The following is a 20,261-nucleotide window of genomic DNA, read 5'->3' as shown; positions in this document are numbered from 1 at the left end:
GAATGAAAGGTATGAAATTAGTAATATTTTTCTTGTTCGCTTCGCTTTCAATATAAGCGTTTCTCATAAGTAACAAGTTATAATTGTTACCCCAAAAAACTGTGTATATGTGTGCGTGTGTGTGTATGTAATATGATTTGTTAATGATGACGTACTGGATACCAAATAATGAAAAAGTAAAGTAATGTGCTCCCCTGTGCTTTTCGCTATGCCATGAAAGCGTATAGGGGTGTGTAGTTAGGGCTCCACACTTTCTTGATCACGGCCGAAGGTGGAGGTGATGTGATCAATCAGCACCACGTCCCTGGCCTCGTTTACCTGCCAGAGTTTCCTCCATGTACCCACTTTATACGTACGACGCTGGGTGGGCACCGGAGCCGCTCGAACAGGTGAAAAAAAAATCCCGGTATCCTCCAGAATGAATAGGAAAGATCCTACACATAATAATATATCAGTTTAGCATTTCCACAGAGGATATAGTTTCGATAAAAAAGAAGAGGTTGTCATTGAGACAAGCAGAAAGTAAAATACATTAAGGAAAACTGTAAAGTAATAGTTTAATAGTACAGTAGAGCGTCGATTATCCGAAGTAATTGGGGGACATGGGTGTTCGGAAAACTGGTTTGTTCGGATAATCGAACTGTACATGTTTATTTGCCAAAAAGAAGTACTGTACAGTAAATTTATTCATAAAAACAGGCATCTCTTTAAGTATGTATTACAAAGTAACGTACAAAGGCAACTTTAGTAGGAATATATAGTATGTGGTACAGTTTATTAAACAAAAATATGTACATATTACATACGCATTTTGCATGAACAATACACACAGTACACAAAATTAACGTTTAAAAAATCCTTTATTTTGGTCTGTCTAAGCAAGCCTACACGCTTACGAGCAGCTAAGTCACGTACTTTTTTCATTACAGATATCTGAAAGTGAGCGAGTACACAGTTCGGTTAAGCGGTCGTTCGGTTGACCGACGTTCGGATAATCGACGCTCTACTGTAATTACATAAATTGATTTGCTTCCTGAAAATTGTTGAACTCTAATTTTTATTTGAACTCCAGTATTCACATATACGTATATTATATACACTTCTTAGTAGTTTAATATACCAATGCACTATATATGTAGCAATATTATAATGTAATATAATATTATATATATATATATATATATATATATATATATATATATCTGTGTGTGTATGTGTGTGTACATTACACACACAGAGTTATTTACCTTTACTGTCTGGAAATATTTACATAGGAACAAATTTCAGATTTGGCCCCCCCGAACTGATCAACCTAGCTACGTCCCTGTGTGTAATTAATAATAATAATTTATTTTTAATTTAGTAATAAATGTTTACTTTTAATAACATTATAAATATGTATATCGTCTAATTTATATGTATGTTTGTGGGGGAGGTGGTTTGTATATTAAGATCTTTCTCCCCCTACCAGTCTTAAATGAATTCACACCCTGTGTTAGGCTACGTTACTGTGAAAAAAACAAAGCTTACGCTTTTCTTGGTGACGTCATAAGTCAAGGCGGATACAGTGTTGTGCGATAAGGAAGACCCGCCTACTCATTTCTAGTCTGTGATCCTCGGCCTTTGTAATAATCTGTGTACGCTGTTGTAAACATAAGAAAATAAGAAGACACAAAATTATGCTTCATAGAAAATGACATTCGGATAATGCAACATAGACTGTCACATTCAACAAGGAAAGGTAAGCAAGTGCGAGATTAGTTTACACTTAATAATCACGATATTTTCCATGCGTATAAATCTGAGACATTTCAAATGATATTTTAATGTGTGGAGTAAGTTCAATGATCGATTCATGATTATCAAAGGTTCCAGGTTCGAACCCTGCCTATATATGGATTCTTGCTTCTAATCACCCTTTCATCAATTTGGTAACCGTCTGAGGTAAAAATCTGATATTCCCCGGACACCTATAACTTCTTCATTTTGTCAATTTTTGACATTTGTACTTACCTATATGCTTCGCGGAACATTCTTTAACGTGTATTCACGTTTTTTTTTTTATCAAAGTAATTGCAATTTTTTTTTTTAAAAAAAAAGAGAAGTGTTTTTGCAACTGAAGAACATACGTTTCCGCAAATGGTTCGTGGGGCTATGCGAGAATGGTGTGTGGGTCTACGCATATTTTTTTCGAAACCAATTTTTAACTATTCTAACCTATACGTGACCCTACCTAACCTAACCTTACCGGAATTGGTTTGTGGGGCTATGCGTCAGTGGTTCAATTTCCGCTATGAAACATTCCCACATCACACAAAACACCTTCCAGATGTTAGACAATGCTACAGGAATTTATTACTGTAAGTCATTGCGGTAAAAATCTGATATTCCCCGGACACATATAACTTCTTTATTTTGTCAATTTTTGACATTTGTACTTACCTATGGGTCATTCCATGGCAAATCACCGAAATGGTAGTCACCACTACATTTCCAATTTTAATAAAATTTTGCACAAATGTATGTCTGAGGGTATTATGGAAAACTGTAAAATTATTTATGTCTACGGTCATTAGTTTGGGCTACAGGACTGATTAAAGTTACTGTCTCAGTGTGTAGTGACGTGGTAACGTACAGCGCGAAGGTACAAGATAAATGCTTGTAGCGTAACGAAAAGAAATGACATATGATTTCTAGTTGTTGTATTATGTAAAGGAAATATATACAATGAAAAAAGTTAAGTTTGGTGACAACTATATTAATTTGTGGTTCTCTTTTTCATAACCGAAAAAGCAACTTCCCACACATATATGTGGTATATATGTGGAAATCTATGTCATATTTTAAAGTGGAAGGAAATAAAATGCAATCTTCATAGTTCTCACAAGAACAGTTCCCAAGGTGTGGGGTCTCCACACTAAAAAGGAAGGCTGCAATATATTTCCTTCTTGCTTAAAAAGTGTGTCATGTATGTTAAAAATATGAAAAAGCTAAAAAAAACACTCTTTTTGGGTGCAAAGTTCCATATGAGGGAAAGATATCAAGAAGAAATGAGTGGCAGTAAAATATTGTACTATTCCAACATGTTCCTCAGGAGAAATTTCATGATTGCACTCTGAACCATTTTCATAGAATACTGAATTATGTGTACTCTCGTTCTGCTAATATCTGCTTTCCCATATAATGCGTAATTGAGTTTTCCTTTCAAATATTTCAGGTTGCTGTACCGCAACCCATGCACTCACACCTGTAAAAGAGTATATTCCAAAACAAAAAAGTTAATGCAAATTGTGAAACATTTGTGCATTTTGATACTCATTTGTTTCATGTGAATTTCAGGACACTTGTTTTCTCGCCAAATCTATTGTGTGATATGAGGCTGGCTTCTGGTGGTGTACCGTAATATTTTGGTGAGAGTAGTGGTGTTTTTAGATTATTCAGTGTGAAGAACAGTAAGACTTGTTAACAAACTGTACTTAGAGACAGGAAGACATTCATTCTGTGTGTGATAACTCAAAGTGAAATAAACACAGACATGGCATTGCCTCATGTGTGCCACATGAACCCTGAGTGCAGTGCAGTGTAGGCTTGAAGATAGACAGTGCTTGTCACCTACATCACTACACACCAAAAACAGGAACTGTATTGGTAAGCACCCTGCCAGGTTTAGATCAAGAACTGTTGAAATTTAGAATCGGTAGTGTGGATAACATTTGTTTCATCATGCAAAGGTTTACTTGCAAAACTATTCTCACATATTTGGTTCTCATTGCTGCGACCCATTCTATCACAAGGGTCCTTGTAAGAAGTCACTAAGGACAATTACTGTGGAAACAGCAAGGATATATGGTGGTAAACTGATTCCTGGACAAAAATTGTGTGGAAAATGTGAGACACACGTGAAAGAAACACAATACCAGCCTGAAGATTTGGGTAATGTTGATGAGGTAAATGACAGTGATTGTGTCCCAGACAGCAGTGCTAGTCCATCGAAGAGACTGAATTCAAGTCTGCATGAAATACAAGTATCTCCCATGAAGACACTGACTCATGTGAACAAAGAGAAGAGGCAAAGGTATGGAAAAACAAAAATGAAGCAAATACCATCTTGTGTTACAAAGCATGTTGCAGCAGTTTTACATATCCCTGAAGAGTCAGAAGAATCTGCTGAGGCTACAAAAACTCATGCTGAACATGACCTAAACCTTCTCATGTCAGAACTTCAGCAGAAATTCATCAAGACTTCAAGAGCTGAACAGCTTCAAATACTCGCACTTGCTCCTCATAGTTGGCAAACAACAAATGTTAAAGAATATTTCAACACTACTGAGTACATGGTACAAACAGCCAAAAAACTGAGAGCTGAGAAAGGAATACTGCCTTCACCAAAGACTGGCATTGCTCTGGATTCAGCAACTGTGCAACGTATTCACACTGCATTTGCGACATACAAATGAGCTGTTTTCAGTGAACTAAATTGACAACCTTCATTGTCAATGTAAAATTATATTCCACACCGCTACTCTCCGATTGATCCCTTGAAATTACTTTCCACTTACAACTTCCAGTTGACTTGGGATATGATTATTGGAAACTTCCGTATTACAGACATTCTACACTGCATGCATTTCGTATGTCCGCAACAGATACCAAATGAGGCAGAGTGCAATTTTCATATTTCCTGTAAATAATAACAAAGTTCAGGTGTTTCCAATTATACCACCTGCATAGTGTTGCCACCTTTCCCATTACAAGATTTTAACTCCTGGAATAGCCTCATTTTGCACTTTCTTTCCCACACATACTGTAAAAAGTGTCTGTAATTTATAACCAGAAACATTAAACAGCAATATGAGGGTGTGTGCTGATGAACCATACATAGAAGTCACACTATGACGAATATAAAGACTTTGGCTGATTTCCTCAGTAGGGGGGAAATTAATAAACTTACCTGATTTTCTGCCGCACATCGTAACAACAATGAATTTCAACCACTTCCTGGGCATACACATATAAAGGTAAGGCAAAATCTACATTTCGTTACAACCAAGTATACTTTACTTTGTACAATAAAGCAAAAACATACTTTCTATCTCAGTTCGTTGTTCCTTAACAATTATGTGAAAATGTCGGTGTATTGTACTTTTTTTGAAGGATCACATTCTTTAGAGGCACCCTGTACAATATGTATTATGTTTTGAAACGAGATATTTCACACAATGATATTTCCTTACTAACTCTATACGTGCACTAAAGCTTGTTACAATCTGTTACTATGTGGCGACCCGTTTCCGGACAATTCTGGTGACTTCCCATGGAATGACCACTATATGCTTTACGGAACATTCTTTAACGTGTATTCTCGTTTTTTTGATCAAAGTAATTACATTTTTTTTTTTAAAAAAAAAAGTGATTTTGTACCTGAAGAATGTACGTTTCCGCAAATGGTTTTGGGGGCTGTGTATCAATGGTTCGTGGGGCTATGCATATTTTTTTCAAAACCAATTTTTAACTATTGTAAACTATACGTGGCTCTACCTAACCTAATCTTACCGGAAATGGTTCATGGGGTTGAATTTCTGCTATGAAAGATTCCCACATCACAAAACACCTTCCAGATGTTAGACAATGCTACAGGACTTATTACTGTAAGTAGTTTCTTCTGTAAAAATGAAAAAATGGGAATATCAGATTAGTACCCGCATTTCTTCAAGTTTACAGGAGAAACTAACTGGAATGAGTTTCTGTGACATTTTCAAAGTTCGTGGAGGTATTTTCTTTCATCGTTGAATCTATTGGACCAGGAAATCATGTATTTTCGAAGAGAAATGTATCTCCGATGCACAATTGCCATTCTTCCTCTACGTGGACCGGATGTTCCGTATGTTTGATGACGTAACCCTCTGTCAGTGTTTACAATCAAGCCGTTGTTTTGCACGATGTGAAGGTCATTTTTTATTGAAAGCTGTATCATGTTGCTTTATGAACAAAATTTTAACTATGCTTGCCTAACCTTGCTGGAAATGGTTCGTGGGGCTATCCGTCAATGGTTTTTGGGCTATGCATGAATGGTTTGGTTTTTAATTTTAACTATGCCTAACCTAACCTTCCATGAATTGTTTGTGGAACAGTGCATACCCACTGATCCATGATGCGCCAAGCTGAGCCCGCCATATTGTGCCTTACGAAAGCAAGAAAAAGGAAGAACTGTATGATTTAACAATATGGGGAGTTCATTCGATTACTTTCAAATTGGAGATACTTACTAACTTTGGCCTCCTAATGATGAATCTCAAGTTGAAATTTGGCGCTGGCGTATAGAAATTGCGAAATTATGTGCAACTATTAATGGTATGATTGTCGATACACTATTATGGTAGCCATATTTGATGAGGTGAACAATTGAAGATCGGTATTCGTTCAAAAGTTCAAATCCGGGAACTTTTCTAACATTGGAAGCTGCCCCGGCACCCACCCAGCGTCAAATGACATGGGTACCTGGGGGAATCCCTGGGGGGTAAAGGCAGTCAGGGGCATGATGTTGATCACATCACCCCCACTCACGACGGAATCAAGAAAGTGTGGGGTGCTACCCCCACACCCCCTATATGCCTTCATGGCAGGGGAGAACTTTACCTTCTTTTATTCATTACGCTGTCAACAGCATTGCGACATTGTTAATTTATCACTTGGAGATCATTGATCATGGAAGAATGAAGGAGTGAAAAGATCATTAATGTGGTGCAATTATTTACAGTGCCGATGAGGATATGGAGGGAGAAGAAGTTGTGGAATGCGGCTTCAAATAGTAAGTTTAGCAATGGTGTTGTTCCTAGAGTGTTGTGCCTAAATGTATACCACTTGCATGGAGTGTTCATTTGTATGTGAGAAAATGGACGTGTTGCATATTGTTGATTGTATGTTTGTTGAACGAATCATTGACGGTAAGGATAGGTTACATTAATTTTCAGTAACGGAAATATCTCCAATTTGTTTCAAATTTGGTATACTTACTACTTTTGGTATCGTAATCATGAATGTGAAGTTGAAATTTGGGTGTGGATTGTATGTTTGTTCAACGAATCATTGACGGTAAGGATAGGTTACGTTAATTTTCAATAACGAAAATATCTCCAATTTGTTTCAAATTCGGTATACTTACTAATTTTGGTCTTCTAATCAAGAATGTGCAGTTGCAATTTGGTGACAGGTGACTCCGGCCAATTTCTAACATGCCCTTAAAAAGGGACTCCATAGTGAAAGCCGGGTAGCCGGAGCATAGTGTAGCGGAGGCGGGTGCCATGGTAGTGGTGGGTCAATTACCCCAGGGGCGGAGCCTGGAATCGGTGGTAAATTTGGACTCAAAAATTTAAAAGGCAATATCTTAGCTATAAACGGCTATACATTCGCCGATCGCAGACCACTTAATTTTGGTTATTTTGCAATTTGTACGCGTGAGCGCCTAATTTTAACTGCAGATTCATGATTAGGGGGGCAAAATTAGTGAGTATGTCGAAATTGAAACAAATTGGAGAAACTCCTGGTATTGTAAAATCACTCTGGGAGAACAATAAATACTCGTAATGTGAAAAATTGAAATTATTTTAGTGAGAAAATCAAAATTCCACCTTAAAGAATGTTTGGCAATGCATAATAGGTAAGTACCAATGTCAAACAAGATGAAATTAACGAGTGAAAGGGGTTTTCCCCATACCTAAATTATACCGATGACCTACAAGTTAAATTATTCTGTTCAATATAATATGTAGTGTGTTTGACTGTAATCCATTCTTCCTGATTAACATTTTTTATTTATATCTATTTAAAAATCTGAACACAGTAGATGTTTTTAAAAAAAATTGGGAACATGGCAGTTTTATGCATATGGGGACAGATGACTAAATGTTCCTTTTTATTTCATTCGACCCATTTTAAATTCCCAAGTCCTTGTCATATCTGACGCGGCTAAGGTGTAGTTACACTGGCCTAGTTTGGTAACCTGATGAAGGGATCAGTGGAATCCTGAAACATAGTTTTCGTTAAAACTACAGCACCTTGAATAACGTAGTGTGGAAAACGACCCAAGAAACTGGTTCCCCGAGACGATGACAAGTAGATGGCAGTGCGATCGACACAGCTGCTAATTTTGTTATGAAAGTAATGCGGCTTAGTTAGTTTTTGGAATATATTGTGTAGATTTGTTTTTCTAGAAAGGCGGTAAGTGAATTGATGGAAACAGTTATATTTGTGGAGTGATTTGCAGTCAAGAAATGGTATTAATTTGGAAAGAAAAGTAAAATAAAATTAATAAATAAATAGCATGCATAACACAAGAAGAAACATCGCAATGTGATTCCGGACGTCAGGTCTTGGACTGTGTATTAGAGTTTATTTTTCTATGTTATTAGAATATAAATAGTATCCTGAGAGCTATTTCATACCGAGGCGACAAACCACAAATGTCGCTTGAAAGCGAGCAGTCGGAAATCAATGCAGCCTTTCGAACCGTAGGGACAAAAGCTCTGACTGCACCGTTTCCTCAAGGAGATTTTACACCAAAGCGACACGCGACAAACGATACGAGGATTTCACACCAAAGCGACACGGGTCATTCGGTCCAAGGCAACTTTCATACCGAAGTGACACATGTTGCTTGGAAAGGAGCCAATCAAGAGCAACATTTCACATCGTAGCGGCATGACGGGAAGCACAGGCCAGCGTTAGGTTGGTGAAAACCTCAAGGGATAAGTGTCGCTTTGGTGCGCAATCTCACTAAAGCAAGACACTCATTGCATCGCGTATGCGCAAACAACAAACCACGGCAACAAGTTGCAAGCTATTGAGGAAATGGCCCAGTTTGAGCGACGCACAAGCGACAAAGCAACACGTGTGGCTTATCGTGTCGCCTAGATCTGTTGTTGTAATGTGCGATTTATTGTGTCACCTATCTGTTGTTCGCAAGCAACGCTTGCTAATAGACTGAAGGCACCATGTCGCTTGTCACTTAGTTGGGACCCTCATGTGCAATGAATGCTATTTTACAATCTGGAAGTGTGTGTCACTAGTGTGACAGTGTGAACATCCCGTGTCGCTTGTCCCATTGGTTTGAAAGTTGCCTTACACTCATGTCGATGGCTCTAAGAAAGTTTTGTGGGGTTCCCCTTGTCGTTTCATGCAATCATCATTATCATCATCGCCGCGATTAGTTTAAAGCAGAAGAAAAGAGATAAATATCCAAAATACAAATGCTTCAGTGTGTATATCTTTAAAAGAAATGATGATGATGATGATAATAATAATGAACCTAATTCATACACAAAAATTTAGTTGCCAAGAACATTCCACGCATATTTTTTCTCCCGTATTATTAACGAAAGCATGACGATAACAGGATGTGGTCGACTGTCTAGAATGTTCGTTAATATCTTCGCGACCACTGTACCAAATATCATAGCAATTATCACATTCATAGAAATGCTTCATGTAAAAGAATCAGACGTTGCAGCGAAAACTCCATTTACTTCCATTATAAGCAGACGAATGCCTAGCATGTGTACCGACACCAGCGCCTCTGGTATCATTTTCGAGTGGAACCAGCCTGAGAGCACAGAAGCATGCCGTTTTCCACACTACGTTATTCTAGGCGCTGTAGTTAAAACCAATACCATTTATTTTACCGATCCGATATATATACAAATGTCTCATAATTTAGTGCAAAATTCTGCTATTTTGTTAAATTTTTATGGGTAATCTCCATGCGCTACTTTCTAAAAAAGGAAATATCTAAATAGGCCTATTCAACTTCTTTCGCACTGCAGTGACCTCGAAACGCACATGTATTAAGGAGATCAATGAACATTTCATGTTCTTCAAGGACCATTTCTAATTTTATATCAGTATCAGCCAAAATTTCCTAGATGAAATAGATGAGGAAACAAACAAAATGAAACGTTTCTACCTCACCCTTGATGCTACCGTTCCTCTGAGTGGAGTGGTTAGCATATTGAGGTATGATACCAGGGTCCCTGGGTTCAAATCCCAGCTTAAGCATGGGTGTTCTCTGTGAGTGTCCCTTCATCAATTTCATCATATCACCACTCAACCTCATCATTGCAATTAGCCAAAAGTGACAGAAAACAATGTTAAATAACAAAAACCAAATCAAAATCCTAAGCAATTCTCTAACTTTTTGAGCCACAGAGCACTATAATCTTCCTTATGTCAAAGGTTTATATGTGCCTTTTTCATGTTGCTAGTCAAAGGTTATCATATCAAAGTGCAAATTATTGTTTGAATTTTAAATAGCTGAAATGTTGATTTAGTTAGTACCAGTTGACAATCGTTAAAAATTAAACATTAGGTATCATTTTCTTAAAACATAAATTTTGCATGTTTCCAGTGCTCAAAATGTAGGGCATATGTGTGGATGGTATCCCCCCAGCTAGAATTGATTGACTGGTTTTGGTTTACTTTACTTCACTTTTCTGCCATTTTTGGCTAATTGCAAAGATGAGGATGTGTGTTGATATAATTAAATTGTCTAAGAGACACCCATGCCCAAATCATTTTAACCCCCCTGCTGGCAAAATTTACTCAAAGCATCCCATCACTCATCTCATTATCACCATGTTAAGCCATAGGAGTGTTACCCCTGCTAGCCTTAGGCTCGAAAAGCATTTCCCCAGTTAAAACTTTTCACTTCAAGGACTGCAAACTAGAAGTCTTATAGCATAAGGGTGACATGGAGACTGCCTCAAATTCTCTTCTTTGTGGTGTTCATAAAACTAAGCAGTGTAATGCCATTTTTTTGTTATAAATGTGTGGATATTCATAAACTATAGCATACTTATTGTAGATTAGGCACACACAGGAGATGTACTACATAGAAATTTACAGCAAAAAATGCAGGCTCGACCAGGACTTGAACCCAGGTCTCTGGCATACCATGCCATTGCTCTAACACTGAGCTACCGAGCCAGCCTGGTCTTGCCTAGTACATCTCCTGTGTGTGCCTAATCTACAATAATTAACATCTCTACACTGGGAGGAACCAGGCAATGTCGAAGTCTACTGTGTTTCAAAAGCAACAGATCCCATTGTGGTAGCACTGGCAGAGATGATCCCACGCAGGTAAAACAGCAATAGCGAAAAATCAGGTGAGACCAGGCCGGCTCGGTAGCTCAGTGGTTAGAGCAATGGCATGGTATGCCAAAGACCCGGGTTCGAGCCTGCATTTTTCGCTGTAAATTTCTACATATAACATACTTATCAGTATTTGTCTTTGTTTGCCAAGTACATTAAATTTTATATTAAAGAAATTACTTGTGAGTGGGAATTTGTAACAAGTGTTAGCCTTTTTGAACCATTTTACATGTTTCAGTACATATTTAGTGGTCTCCATATCAGAGTAGTTGTCATAACTGCTACAAAGCCAGAGGTCCCAGTTTCGAATCTTGGTTGGTTGATTGATTGGTTGATTGATTGATTTAGTTTATTTTACTTCGCATTTTGTGCCTCTTGGCTAATTTGCGAAGATGGGGATGAGTGATGAAATGATGAAATTGATGAATGAGCATTCACAAACAACCAAGCCCGAGCGGGATTCAAACCTGGGACTCTTGGCGTTGCAGCGCATTTTCAAACCTTGGGTAAGACATGACTGTATCATTATGTTTGTCTTTAATTTGTTTCATTAGTTCATCATTCATCCATAGTGTTACAGTTTGTCATGTGAGATCCAGAGGAATGTATCTCCAAAAATGCAGATTTTAGTTTCGTTTAACTTATTTCCTCTTAAGGTCTCTATTTGGAGTCAAATTGACATATCTGCATCTCTTCTCAGGACCACCCTGATGGCATAGTGGTAACATTGTCACCCATTGGAGGCATGTTACACAGTGGTTCAGATCCCACTTTAAACTGTAGGTCCAATTCTGATTAACCTATCTGTGCATAAAGTGGAACTTAAAACAACAATTCAAACTTCATCTCCATCTCTTCTCTTTAGCAGTGAATAAGTCACGTATCTCCAATTTACTGATTTTTTTTAGTCGGACATATTCCTAGAATACATTTTTCATCACTCTTCTGTAAATTTGATAAATTGGAGTTATGTCCACCTGGTTCTCACATGATGAACTAACTGAAGCCATTGAAAAGTGATGTAAGTAAATGCTACATAAAAATACTATCTTTTTATTTAAAATATAATAATGTTAATGATAAACAATGTTCATTGTTTTCTTGATTTTTTTTGGACAAACATAAAGTTTTTCAATAAATTTCATTGTAAATTCTCTACCTAGATATAATACTTGAGTATCTTTCCTACAACATACATTACAGTTAAGTAAAACATACTAAAGACTATATTTTCCTTGACCAAAATGTTCTGTTTGGTACATAGCATTAATTCCAATATCTTTATGCAATGTTTGGTTCCTACATTTAAAAAGTCTCTTTCATATTTGTCCAGCATAAAGGTACATATTAGTGAACCATGATATCTTTCTTGGACAGCATGCATCCCCTAAATGTGTGCATGTAATTTCAGTATCCTGCCAATAATTTTGAAACTGAAAAGGAAATTCAAACTCCACACTATATAAAAAGGTATGAACGAGTAGAATGGTGATAATTTGAATTCTCTTGATGAGTTCATAAGAGGTAAGTAAAAAATTCGAAAATGAAAAATGGGTCAAAGGGCACATCATTTGTGAGATGCCTTTCTTTCAAAGAACTTTTGTAGGAGTCATTTTTGATATGTTTCTTTTTTTCTTTCCAGAACTTGGAAGGGGAGTGCAACAAAGATTAAAATATAATGAGAAGACCCAGAGTCTACATTTTTACTTTTGTTGCTACAATACAAAGATGAAGGAAGCATACATTTAGGATGCATGCTAATACTTCATACATGACAGTAGTGAAAATGAGGAGTCTATAATAATTTGGTTTTTCATACTGTGTTACTACGTGTGATTTGGTACTAATTGTGGACCATTGCCATTTTCTGCAATAAATCCTTGTATATACATTGATTAGACTAAATCAAGAAGACTGTTGTGGTTTGGAAATATGGCAGTATTACATCGTGCACTTTTCACATGGTTCCTTTTTTTAGTATTTCTGATACTACTTGTTTTGAGGCTGGATGCAAGAACTAAGTGGAATTGGTTTATTGTTTTTATTCCTATGTGGATTTTTGACAGCATTCTTTTGATTTATGTGTTATTTAACATGATATCTCATTGTAAGAATGAGCGTGATAGTAGAATATCAAGCTCAAACTCAAGACACAGAAAAATTTGGTACACAATAGCAATAGTGTTAAAAATGACATCACAAGTTATTCTTTGTATAAAATTAGAATTTATTACGTGGAATTTACCAATGTATTATGTTATGGTACCATTGTGGGTATTGTTGCCAGTCATAATTTTTGATATTTTCTTGGTCTTGGCAAGGCACAACAGATCATGATAAAAACAAAAATGTTAAAAAAATATATATGGTAGATTCCAGCATAATGGTCATAACATTCAAATAGCACTCAAATTTTGTTAGTGGCCTCCACACAGTCAGTGAAAGATTCTAAACATAAGGTTTACTCAACTGTAGACCATGCCAGGGTAACTTATATTCATGGGCATTCGAAGAGAGGTGTCAAACTGATCTGTTGCCCCCTTCCCCTGGAAATGGGCACTGTTCATTTCAAGTTACAAGAGAGCAGACAAGGTGTTATTTTTATAGTCAATAACAGAAATAAAGTTCAGTTAGTTTTTGAACAGCATAATTCATGTGAAAAAGTGTGTTGGATCAATAAAATTGAGTGTAAAATGCAGGACCAATTTGTTTCCATAGTCTACCATTCAATCTAAGGAGTGGCCTCCCCGATTGCGCAGTGGTAGAGCCATTGCCTTGTAATCAAAGAATCCTGGGTTTGATTCCTGGTGGAGGAACATAGTGGTTCGGATCTCACTTTAAGCTGTAGGTCCAGTCCCAATTAGCCTTACTCTACATAAAGTGGACTGAAAACACCAACTCAATCAATGAATCTAAGGAGTAAATGGTTGTACTGTTTTCAAAATTCCAAAAGTGAGATTTTTATGTCTGGGGTCATGAGGAATGAACTTTATGATACATATATAAATACACATATTGTGTTACCCCTACCCCCTGTATCCCCTAAATGTGCCTTCATGGCATGGTGCTATATGCAGGGGTACTTTACCTTCTTACTCCTTTATAAGTATTGGACCTCCCTGATGGCATAACTGGTGGTAACATTGTAGCCTTGTAATCGAGGGGTCTCGGGCTTGATACCCGGTGGAGGCACATGGTACAGTGCTTGGGATCCCACTTTAAACTGTAAGTCCAGTCCTGATTAGCATGTCAGTGCATAAAGTGGATTTAAAACAACAAATTGCTATTGCATTTAAGATTTTTATTGGCCTGTAATAATCAGTATCATTTACTTTCTCCATCTTGTTTTTTAACACTGGAACAATAGAAACTTTCAAAATTTCTGGGAAACTGTATGTTAAATAATTAAAAAAACAACTTTTTTATGTATTCTTTCCTGTTAAATAGTATTTAGAAGCAATGTTTCTTTCTTACAATGCTTTCTTTTAAAAAATGAAGGTATTGTTTCTTTATTATGTATTCATTTTTGACATCTCTTCTTAAGCTATCCATACATGATGAAATGAAACATGAACAACACCTTGAACGTCATGCTTAAAGGAAGTGACGTCAGTGTACGTGCCATGTTTCTTCTCACATTCTTGGTTACAGTTCAGTAATTTCTAAATAGGAACAGTTCTAATTAAAGCCATTCGTGACTGACTGTCGATCAATCAGAGCACATGCTATTGAAATCGATTATCAAAAAGAAGCATCAAGGTACAGAATGCTATTTATTTCTATTCCGTGGAAAAGAGAATATGACGTGGAAAGTGTAATCACATGCTTGTGAGTTGTATATTTCTACAGCAGTTAGTGATAAAATATATTCAACAATCAACCATAAAATATAATATTTTGTGTTGATCTTAAATTGTAGTTTAGAATAAACAAAATGAAAGACAACTATGTATATACGTATCTATGGAAATGAAATTTTATGAAGTTCTTTTGTCATTGTGTTCATATTGTTTTTCTAGTTAGACTATAATACCAAGAACATACATCAACATCACACTTCTTTCAAGTTTCTAATATACCCTACCTCTTCCTTTGGAAAGAAAATTATTATCTTAGTCATGGCTAATTGCTAGTCTATTTATTTCTTTTCATGCGAACACCTTTTGGTAAAATCTGAACTTGTGAAATTTTTCTTTGATTGTGTGTGTGTGTGTGCAATTTCAGACCTTTCAAGATTTCCAATAAGAACGCTGTTCAGTTCCTTTCAGTTGTCGAGTTTCTTGAGTCATGAATGCTCTCTTTCAATGACAAATGGATCATGTATCAATGGCTTTAGATTGAAAAAAGTGACATAATATTCAAGTTCACCAGCTTATTGATATTTGACATGATATTTTCTCTTTTTTATCCTTTATTACTTTAAGTTTCTTGATCATCGAAGGTAAACTATAGGATGGTCATCCAACTTTAGAGGTATATAACTTTTTACACTAGTTGAACTGAACTATTAACATTCTTAACAGATTCATCTATGTCAGTATCAACTAAAAATATATATCAAAGATTTAGAAAATCATGATAAAGATTATTAAAATCACCTTTTGCATAACTTAAATCATTTCTTGCATTACCTTTATCCAGAATATTACTCTTTTTTTTCTTTGAAAAAAAAAATAGTAATAATAGATCAGAATAAAATAGGTTTTTATTAGTTATAATAGTTTTTATTTTGTAATAATTATTATTGTTATTATATCTACTATAAAAGTTTTATAGAAGGCCTGACCCTTGTACAAAAATTTCTGTTAACGCACATTTTGCATAACATGCATAGTGCTTAGGTAAAGAAAAGGTAAAGTGCTCCCCTGTGCATAGCACCACGCCATGAAGGCGTATAGGGGGTGTGGGGGTAACGCCCCACACTTTCTTGATCCGGTCATGAGTGGGGGTGATGTGATCAGCACCACGCCTCTGATCGCCTTTACCCCCCAGGGTTTCCCCCAGGTACCCATGTTATTCGATGCTGGGTGGGTGCCGGGGCTGCTTCCATCGTTAGAAAAGTTCCCGGATTTGAACCGGCTGGGGATCGAACCCGGGACCTTTAGCCTGGTAGTCAGACATGTTACTGACTGAGCCACCGCGGCCACTTAGGGAACATTAAATTTCCTGTGAAAGTAATACAGTTTTATGCCCAAAACTTCTGACTAAAGCCTGACCAGCCAAAGAATAAACATGAGGAAACCTAGACTTTCCGCTCCAGTTCAAGTTGCTACACACCTAATTTTTGTCCAGTCATACACGACATCTCTTCCTGCCAACATGCACTCTTCACTCAAATTTCAGGGAGAGGATGGAATCGGAGCCCCATTCACTTGCTACATGGCAGCAACCATTAGGTTTTTCTGTGCTTGACCTTTTTGAGGGTGCCACCTGTTTCGAAAATTACTCCAAACGAAAAATTTGGCAAGAATTTCCCCTCACCACGGCAACTGGACAATGGTTCGGCAGTTCATGTGATCCTCCCTGGCTTTCGACAGAAAAGACAAAAATAGAATTTCCAAGTTCATTCTTTTGCCGAATAGGCTTTAGATGGTTATCATATGTACCAATGTGAATATGTTAAGATCCTTCAAAAAGCTTCCACTTGATAAATGCTTGAGAGCCTGTAACAGGTGCAACATGGCAACATCTTATACAAGAGGTTCCTTTCAATAACCAACTGTTCGTGGATTGTTTGAACCATGCACAGATTCTATGTTATGGCTAAGAGTTAATTTTTTCATGGCCACGTGCAATTTCTGCTGGAATGCACCATATATATTTTGTTTGACAAAATACTTTTTCAGTGGAGTATGAGATCATTTCAATAGTTCTGTGTACGTGACTAGCTAAAAAGATATTTATATGTATACACATCATTGTTCTTTTCCACCATCAGGCACATGTGTTCATGTTCTAGGATCTGAAGTCTCTAGGTTGTAGTCATGGACAGGAATAGCCTGTTGTTTGTGAGGAGAATGAGAGAGTGTAATCTTGATGTGTGCAAAATAATGTGTGTTCAAGCATTCATAATAAATAGCAAAATATGCAAATATGCTCTTTGAAATTACACAGGTTAATGTAGCATACCAAACAAATTCAGATGATGGGATCATGTAACATAAAGAAATGTACATTTGGCTCATTACCTGAGACTTGTCTTAAGAAAAACTGAAAATTTTATACCAGCAGTGAATGGAGATAAAACACTCACAGATCTTTTTAATTCTTAACCTGGAAATTTATTACACTAATAAGTAGAGCCACATATTTATGGTGAATAAATGATGAAGATTTTGGTACAAAAACTGGGCCTATTTCAGGATCAAAATCAATATATAAAATGTCATTTTGGTGTTAAAATGGTGAATAAAAACCTAAATTTGATTAAATTACAAAATTAATATTTCACTTATAATAGTACTTTTATATAGTTATGAGAGTATTAAGTGTATTCCTATATAAAGAAATCAATTTTTTCTTCTCAAATATTTACACAAGAGTCCCGGGTTCGAATACCGCTTGGGCTTAGTTGTTTGTGAATGTCCATTCATCAATTTCATCACTCATCCTCATCTTCGCAAATTAGCCAAGATGCACGAAACGCTAAGTAAAATAAACTAAAACCAATCAATCAAATATTTACAGCAGAATTAATAATTTTTCCATGATTTGCATAACTCTCAGGATATTTCAGACCTTTGAAGGTGTCACATCGGTAAATAAATCCTAAATTTCGTACATTTCATGATAAAACATGGTAGCAAAATGCCCCTCACACCTTTCAAAAACATGAAAAATTAACATTACAATGTGTTATTTCACATTTCGTGTTTTCGTCAAAAACAAAATATGGATGCCCCTACTAATAAGCTAGTAGGGACTGTACTTGGAGGTTTACATGAGTTCATTAAGAAGAAAGGTTATTAGAAGCTATACTGTAGATAAATTGTTTTTTGTTTTCTGCTTACCAATTTCAGAAGGCTTCACTGAATGCAATGCAAATTGTATGGCATGGCAATTTCACTCGAAAATTTAAGGATGGCATATTTTACTTTGTAACTCAAAAATGACCAAAATGTAATTTACCATGTTTTACACCTGACCCCCTCAAATATAACTGAAAAGCATTATATCCAAATCAGTGTGCACAAACATTGATTCTGTTCTTTTATGAAAGGAATTATCCCTTCATTAGGGTCTTTCCATTGGCATAGTAGTTAGGTCCTCACCTTGTAATGAAGGTACCTGGTGAGGTCACATAGTGGTTCAGATCCAGCACAATTAGACTATATGTCCATAAAGTGAACTCCGACAAATTTATCTCTTCATTAATATAATTTTCACAGCAGTTTTGGCTTGTCAAAGTAAAATTAATTGTTATGGTGACTGTATTTTTTTCTTTCTGGCAATCAATGATAATGTCATAGATGTTGAAAATATGTGACAAAAATAAAAGAACATGTGGTAACAGAAAGAAAATATTACATGCATTTTAAACACGTGAAATGAGTTTCTAAATGCTTACCTTGTAGCAAGCTATTTTTTGGAAGAGCTGCAATGGATCACCATAGTATTTTCCAAATTCTCCATTGTAAATCTGTGACGATTATCTCTAAATAGCATCTTATATTGTGAGAAAGATCGCTCCACGTCACAAGAAACAATTCTTGCATATTTGAAGCACGAATTGTCATTAACGCTGAAGTTTCCCAAAGCTTCCTGTTCCTCTACTTCACCTTCCAAAACACGTGCAATTTGCCACAAAGTTTGAAAACCTTGGTTTTCATAAAAAATTCTGTGCATTTAGACATTAGCTCTTGTTCATTAGATCCAGTGAGTTCTTTCAGTTTCGTTTCTACTATACGGACTTCACCCACGGAAGCTGCCAAAGTGTTCGCGGACGAATCAAGCTTTCGTATGGAATTAGAGAGAAAGGACAGGTTTGTCGAGATGTATGCCAATTCAACTTTTAACAGTTATTGCACAATTTGCAGAATTTCTTCTTGTCGAGATCATTTACCACAGATACAAATTTTTCAAAGTTCTGGGCATCCAACCAAGTGCCCCATTGCATAACTACAGGTGTAGGGGGAAGAGGAACCACAGGACATTCTATTCTTCTAGGCGACTTGATAGAAACTTTCTTCCCATTTGAAACCAGTTTATCGACATGGGGATAAAGAGATCTTATCTTTTCACATATTCTATGCAACGCATGAGCCACACATGTAACATGCACCATTTTTGGGTAGCTAACGGCATGGCCTACTGCAGCTTATTTCATGTAAGCTGCAGCATCTGTCACGAGGAGAAGAACATTGTCAAATTTTATGCCTTCCGGCCACAATAGTTGCATTGCTTCATTAAAAAGCCTTGCTATCGTTACATGTGTAGCCCCAGCTAGCTCTCTACACACTAGCAAATAATTTTTCGTTGAGACAGTTTCCTTATTATTTAGCACTCCCGCAATCACATTTCCCACTTTTCTACCGGTGGAGTCTGTAGTATCGTCAATATATACCGAAATATTTTGATGTGCACATTGTGAGCGAATATGTTGTGCACATACATTTTTTGCAATGTTGATTCATCAGGCGGTTCGAAGTTCATATATTTTGCGAAAAAGTTTCATAAATCAGGGTTCTTTAATTTGAACAATGGAATATCTGCAGCCACAAAAGCTCTGCACAAGTCCATTGAAAAAGCAGACAATTGTGACGGTTCCCCAGAAGTAGATGGAGTTCGTTGTTCGATAAGTGCCTGTCTGCTGCTCAAACGTGAAGAAGCAACAACATGCTTATTGCTACCTAAATGCTGCATAACTTGCGATCGTTGGTCAGCTGCAATAGATTTACCATACGTTTGGCAAAATAACACTTTACCATCAGTTGAAAACAGATCCTTATATTCTTTACAGAACTGTTGCAAACGAGATGAAACACTTGCCTTAACTTTTGGCATATCGCACGAGAAAACACACACTGCTGCACAAGCACTGAATCAGAACATGACAAAAGCAGAAACACTCTCGAAGCTCTGCATTACATTGTACGCTTGCCTCATATGGGTAATATTTT

The 20,261-nt window shown here is 36.6% G+C and overlaps 1 long non-coding RNA gene across 2 annotated transcripts; it reads left to right on the top strand.

Moving 5' to 3' along the window:
• The first annotated feature begins 1,636 nt into the window (after window positions 1–1,636).
• On the top strand, window positions 1,637–13,075 carry LOC145984019 (uncharacterized). 2 transcript variants are annotated; one of them, XR_014441275.1, is made up of 3 exons: window positions 1,637–1,741; window positions 6,758–6,808; window positions 12,785–13,075. It is a non-coding gene; the product is annotated as an uncharacterized LOC145984019 (long non-coding RNA). The 2 variants fall into 2 exon arrangements; XR_014441276.1 differs by lacking the exon at window positions 6,758–6,808.
• Window positions 13,076–20,261: the final 7,186 nt, after the last annotated feature.

The sequence above is a fragment of the Lepisma saccharinum genome, chromosome 2 (genome assembly GCF_977018435.1).
Source record: "Lepisma saccharinum chromosome 2, izLepSacc3.1, whole genome shotgun sequence".
In the NCBI taxonomy this organism is placed as follows: domain Eukaryota; kingdom Metazoa; phylum Arthropoda; class Insecta; order Zygentoma; family Lepismatidae; genus Lepisma; species Lepisma saccharinum.
This window is presented reverse-complemented; position numbering and strand designations above follow the sequence as displayed.